Below are 6,461 nucleotides of genomic sequence, written 5' to 3' on the forward strand. Positions count from 1 at the left end.
CCGGGTTGAATTGAGTGAGTTATGGTCATTCAATCGGAGGTATGTCTGCAAACTGCTAGACCAAAGCGCGAATCTAACTATTTCCATCATAACTCTCAAAATACAAGTAGTTTTTCATCTCCGTTTCTTCCGTTTTAAACTACACTTCGACTCTTTCGAAATGCAACAAATTTCATTGAATTACATGTTCAATTGAGTGAGTTGTGGTCATTAAATCGGAGGTACGTCTGTAAACTGCTAGGCGAAAGCGCGAGTCTAACTATTTTTATCATAAGTCTTAAAATACTTGGAGTTTTTCGTCTCCGTTTCTTTCGTTTTCAGCTACTCTTCGACATCTTCCAAATGGCATGAATTTGAATAAATTCCGAGTCGAATTGAGTGACTTATGGTCAATGAATCGGAAGCAGGTCTGTAAACTGCTAGACCAAAGCGCGAGTCTAACTATTTCCACCATAACTCTCAAAATACTTGGAGTTTTCATCTCCGTTTCTTCCGTTTTCAGCTACACTTTCGACTCCTTCGTAATGGAACGAATTTCAATGAATTCCGAGTTGAATTGAGTGGGTTATGGTCATTCAATCGGAGGTAGGTCAGTAAACTGCTAGGCGAAAGCGCGAGTCTAACTATTTCCATCGTAACTCTTAAAATACTTGGAGTTTTTCGTCTCCGTTTCTTTTGTTTTCAGCTACTCTTCGACATCTTCCTAATGGCATGAATTTGAATAAATTCCGAGTCGAATTGAGTGACTTATGGTGAATGAATCGGAAGCAGGTCTGTAAACTGCTAGACCAAAGCACGAGTCTAACTATTTCCATCATAACTCTTAAGATACTTGGAATTTTTCATCTCTGTTTCTTTCGTTTTCAACTACACTTCCACAACTTCAAAATGGCATGAATTTGAATCAATTCCGAGTTAAATTGAGTAAGTTATGGTCAATCAATTGTAGGTTGGTCTGTAAACTGCTAGACCAAAGTGGGAGTCTAACTATTTCCACCATAACTCTCAAAATACTTGACTTTTTTCATCTCCGTTTCTTCCGTTTTAAACTACAGTTCGAGTCCTTCGAAATGGAACAAATTTCAATGAATTCCGAGTTGAATTGAGTGAGTTATGGTCATTGACTCGGAGGTATGTCTGTAAACTGCTAGGCGAAAGCGCGAGTCTAACTATGTCCATCATAACTCTTAAATTACTTGGAGTTTTTCATCTCCATTTCCAACTACACTTCGACATCTTCGCAATGCCATGAATTTGATTCAATTCTGAGTTGAATTGAGTGAGTTATGGTCAATCAATCGGAGGTAGGTCTGTAAACTCCTAGACCAAAGTGCGAGTCTAACTATTTCCACCATAACTCTCAAAATACTTGGCTTTTTGCATCTCCGTTTCTTCCGTTATAAACTATACTTCTACTCCTTCGAAATGGAACAAATTTCAATGAAATCCGAGTTGAATTTAGTGACTTATGGTCATTCAATCGGAGGTAGGTCTCTAAACTGCTAGGCGAAAACACGAGTCTAACTATTTCCACCATAACTCTCAAAATACTTGGAGTTTTCATCTCCGTTTCTTCCGTTTTCAGCTACACTTTCGACTCCTTCGTAATGGAACGAATTTCAATGAATTCCGAGTTGAATTGAGTGGGTTATGGTCATTCAATCGGAGGTAGGTCAGTAAACTGCTAGGCGAAAGCGCGAGTCTAACTATTTCCATCGTAACTCTTAAAATACTTGGAGTTTTTCATCTCCGTTTCTTATGTTTTCAACTACACTTCGACATCTTCAAAACGGCATGAATTTGACTAAATTCCGAGTTGAATTGACAGAGTTATGGTCAATCAATCGGAGGTAGGTCTGTAAACTGCTACACTAAAGTGCGAGTCTAACTATTTCCATCATAACTCCCGAAATACTCGGCTTTTTTAACCTCCGTTTCTTTCTTTTTAAACTACACTTCTACTCATTCGAAATGGAACAAATTTCAATTAATTCCGGGTTGAATTGAGTGAGTTATGGTCATTCAATCGGAGATAGGTCTGTAAACTGCTAGGCGAAAGGGCGAGTCTAACTATTTCCGTCATAACTCTTAAAATACTTGGAGTTTTTCATCTCCGTTTCTAATGTTTTCAACTACACTTCGACATCTTCGAAATGGCATGAATTTGACTCAATTCCGAGTTGAATTGACTGAGTTATGGTCAATCAACCGGACGTAGGTCTATAAACTGCTAGACCAAAGCGCGAGTCTAACTATTCCGTCATAACTCTCAAAATACTAGGACTTTTTCATCTCTGTTTCTTCCGTTTTAAACTACACTTCGACTCCTTCGAAATGGAACAAATTTCAATGAAATCCGGGTTGAATTGAGTGAGTTATGGTCATTCAATCGGAGGTAGGTCTGTAAACTGCTAGGCGAAAGCAAGAGTCCAACTATTTCCATCATAACTCTTAAAATACTTGGAGTGTTTCATCTCCGTTTCTTCCGTTTTCAACTTCACTTCGACATCTTCGAAATTGCATGAATTTGAATCAATTTCGAGTTGAATTGAGTGAGTTATAGTCAATCAATCGGAGGTATGTCTGTAAACTGCTAGACCAAAGTGCGAGTCTAACAATTTCCACCATAAATCTCAAAATACTTGGTTTTTTTTATCTCCGTTTCTTCTGTTTTAAACTACACTTCGACTCCTTCGAAATGGAACAAAGTTCAATGAATTCCGAGTTGAATTTTAGTGACTTATGGTCATTCAATCGGAGGTAGGTCTGTAAACTGCTAGGCGAAAACGCGAGTCTAACTATTTCCACCATAACTCTCAAAATACTTGGAGTTTTCATCTCCGTTTCTTCCGTTTTCAGCTACACTTTCGACTCCTTCGTAATGGAACGAATTTCAATGAATTCCGAGTTGAATTGAGTGGGTTATGGTCATTCAATCGGAGGTAGGTCAGTAAACTGCTAGGCGAAAGCGCGAGTCTAACTATTTCCATCGTAACTCTTAAAATACTTGGAGTTTTTCATCTCCGTTTCTTATGTTTTCAACTACACTTCGACATCTTCGAAACGGCATGAATTTAACTAAATTCCGAGTTGAATTGACAGAGTTATGGTCAATCAATCGGAGGTAGGTCTGTAAACTGCTACACTAAAGTGCGAGTCTAACTATTTCCATCATAACTCCCGAAATACTCGGCTTTTTTAACCTCCGTTTCTTTCTTTTTAAACTACACTTCTACTCATTCGAAATGGAACAAATTTCAATTAATTCCGGGTTGAATTGAGTGAGTTATGGTCATTCAATCGGAGATAGGTCTGTAAACTGCTAGGCGAAAGGGCGAGTCTAACTATTTCCGTCATAACTCTTAAAATACTTGGAGTTTTTCATCTCCGTTTCTAATGTTTTCAACTACACTTCGACATCTTCGAAATGGCATGAATTTGACTCAATTCCGAGTTGAATTGACTGAGTTATGGTCAATCAACCGGACGTAGGTCTATAAACTGCTAGACCAAAGCGCGAGTCTAACTATTCCGTCATAACTCTCAAAATACTAGGACTTTTTCATCTCTGTTTCTTCCGTTTTAAACTACACTTCGACTCCTTCGAAATGGAACAAATTTCAATGAAATCCGGGTTGAATTGAGTGAGTTATGGTCATTCAATCGGAGGTAGGTCTGTAAACTGCTAGGCGAAAGCAAGAGTCCAACTATTTCCATCATAACTCTTAAAATACTTGGAGTGTTTCATCTCCGTTTCTTCCGTTTTCAACTTCACTTCGACATCTTCGAAATTGCATGAATTTGAATCAATTTCGAGTTGAATTGAGTGAGTTATAGTCAATCAATCGGAGGTATGTCTGTAAACTGCTAGACCAAAGTGCGAGTCTAACAATTTCCACCATAAATCTCAAAATACTTGGTTTTTTTTATCTCCGTTTCTTCTGTTTTAAACTACACTTCGACTCCTTCGAAATGGAACAAAGTTCAATGAATTCCGAGTTGAATTTTAGTGACTTATGGTCATTCAATCGGAGGTAGGTCTGTAAACTGCTAGGCGAAAACGCGAGTCTAACTATTTCCACCATAACTCTCAAAATACTTGGAGTTTTCATCTCCGTTTCTTCCGTTTTCAGCTACACTTTCGACTCCTTCGTAATGGAACGAATTTCAATGAATTCCGAGTTGAATTGAGTGGGTTATGGTCATTCAATCGGAGGTAGGTCAGTAAACTGCTAGGCGAAAGCGCGAGTCTAACTATTTCCATCGTAACTCTTAAAATACTTGGAGTTTTTCATCTCCGTTTCTTATGTTTTCAACTACACTTCGACATCTTCGAAACGGCATGAATTTAACTAAATTCCGAGTTGAATTGACAGAGTTATGGTCAATCAATCGGAGGTAGGTCTGTAAACTGCTACACTAAAGTGCGAGTCTAACTATTTCCATCATAACTCCCGAAATACTCGGCTTTTTTAACCTCCGTTTCTTTCTTTTTAAACTACACTTCTACTCATTCGAAATGGAACAAATTTCAATTAATTCCGGGTTGAATTGAGTGAGTTATGGTCATTCAATCGGAGATAGGTCTGTAAACTGCTAGGCGAAAGGGCGAGTCTAACTATTTCCGTCATAACTCTTAAAATACTTGGAGTTTTTCATCTCCGTTTCTAATGTTTTCAACTACACTTCGACATCTTCGAAATGGCATGAATTTGACTCAATTCCGAGTTGAATTGACTGAGTTATGGTCAATCAACCGGACGTAGGTCTATAAACTGCTAGACCAAAGCGCGAGTCTAACTATTTCCGTCATAACTCTCAAAATACTAGGACTTTTTCATCTCTGTTTCTTCCGTTTTAAACTACACTTCGACTCCTTCGAAATGGAACAAATTTCAATGAAATCCGGGTTGAATTGAGTGAGTTATGGTCATTCAATCGGAGGTAGGTCTGTAAACTGCTAGGCGAAAGCAAGAGTCCAACTATTTCCATCATAACTCTTAAAATACTTGGAGTGTTTCATCTCCGTTTCTTCCGTTTTCAACTTCACTTCGACATCTTCGAAATTGCATGAATTTGAATCAATTTCGAGTTGAATTGAGTGAGTTATAGTCAATCAATCGGAGGTATGTCTGTAAACTGCTAGACCAAAGTGCGAGTCTAACAATTTCCACCATAAATCTCAAAATACTTGGTTTTTTTTATCTCCGTTTCTTCTGTTTTAAACTACACTTCGACTCCTTCGAAATGGAACAAAGTTCAATGAATTCCGAGTTGAATTTTAGTGACTTATGGTCATTCAATCGGAGGTAGGTCTGTAAACTGCTAGGCGAAAACGCGAGTCTAACTATTTCCACCATAACTCTCAAAATACTTGGAGTTTTCATCTCCGTTTCTTCCGTTTTCAGCTACACTTTCGACTCCTTCGTAATGGAACGAATTTCAATGAATTCCGAGTTGAATTGAGTGGGTTATGGTCATTCAATCGGAGGTAGGTCAGTAAACTGCTAGGCGAAAGCGCGAGTCTAACTATTTCCATCGTAACTCTTAAAATACTTGGAGTTTTTCATCTCCGTTTCTTATGTTTTCAACTACACTTCGACATCTTCGAAACGGCATGAATTTAACTAAATTCCGAGTTGAATTGACAGAGTTATGGTCAATCAATCGGAGGTAGGTCTGTAAACTGCTACACTAAAGTGCGAGTCTAACTATTTCCATCATAACTCCCGAAATACTCGGCTTTTTTAACCTCCGTTTCTTTCTTTTTAAACTACACTTCTACTCATTCGAAATGGAACAAATTTCAATTAATTCCGGGTTGAATTGAGTGAGTTATGGTCATTCAATTAGAGATAGGTCTGTAAACTGCTAGGCGAAAGAGCGAGTCTAACTATTTCCGTCATAACTCTTAAAATACTTGGAGTTTTTCATCTTCGTTTCTAATGTTTTCAACTACACTTCGACATCTTCGAAATGGCATGAATTTGACTCAATTCCGAGTTGAATTGACTGAGTTATGGTCAATCAACCGGACGTAGGTCTATAAACTGATAGACCAAAGCACGAGTCTAACTATTTCCGTCATAACTCTCAAAATACTAGGACTTTTTCATCTCTGTTTCTTCCGTTTTAGACTACACTTCGACTCCTTCGAAATGGAATAAATTTCAATGAATTCCGGGTTGAATTGAGTGAGTTATGGTCATTCAATCGGAGGTATGTCTGCAAACTGCTAGACCAAAGCGCGAATCTAACTATTTCCATCATAACTCTCAAAATACAAGTAGTTTTTCATCTCCGTTTCTACCGTTTTAAACTACACTTCGACTCTTTCGAAATGCAACAAATTTCATTGAATTACATGTTCAATTGAGTGAGTTGTGGTCATTAAATCGGAGGTACGTCTGTAAACTGCTAGGCGAAAGCGCGAGTCTAACTATTTCTATCATAAGTCTTAA

The sequence above is a fragment of the Tasmannia lanceolata genome, unplaced genomic scaffold, assembly GCF_043159265.1.
Source record: "Tasmannia lanceolata isolate RefF3 unplaced genomic scaffold, GAP_Taslan_0.1 ptg000063l, whole genome shotgun sequence".
In the NCBI taxonomy this organism is placed as follows: domain Eukaryota; kingdom Viridiplantae; phylum Streptophyta; class Magnoliopsida; order Canellales; family Winteraceae; genus Tasmannia; species Tasmannia lanceolata.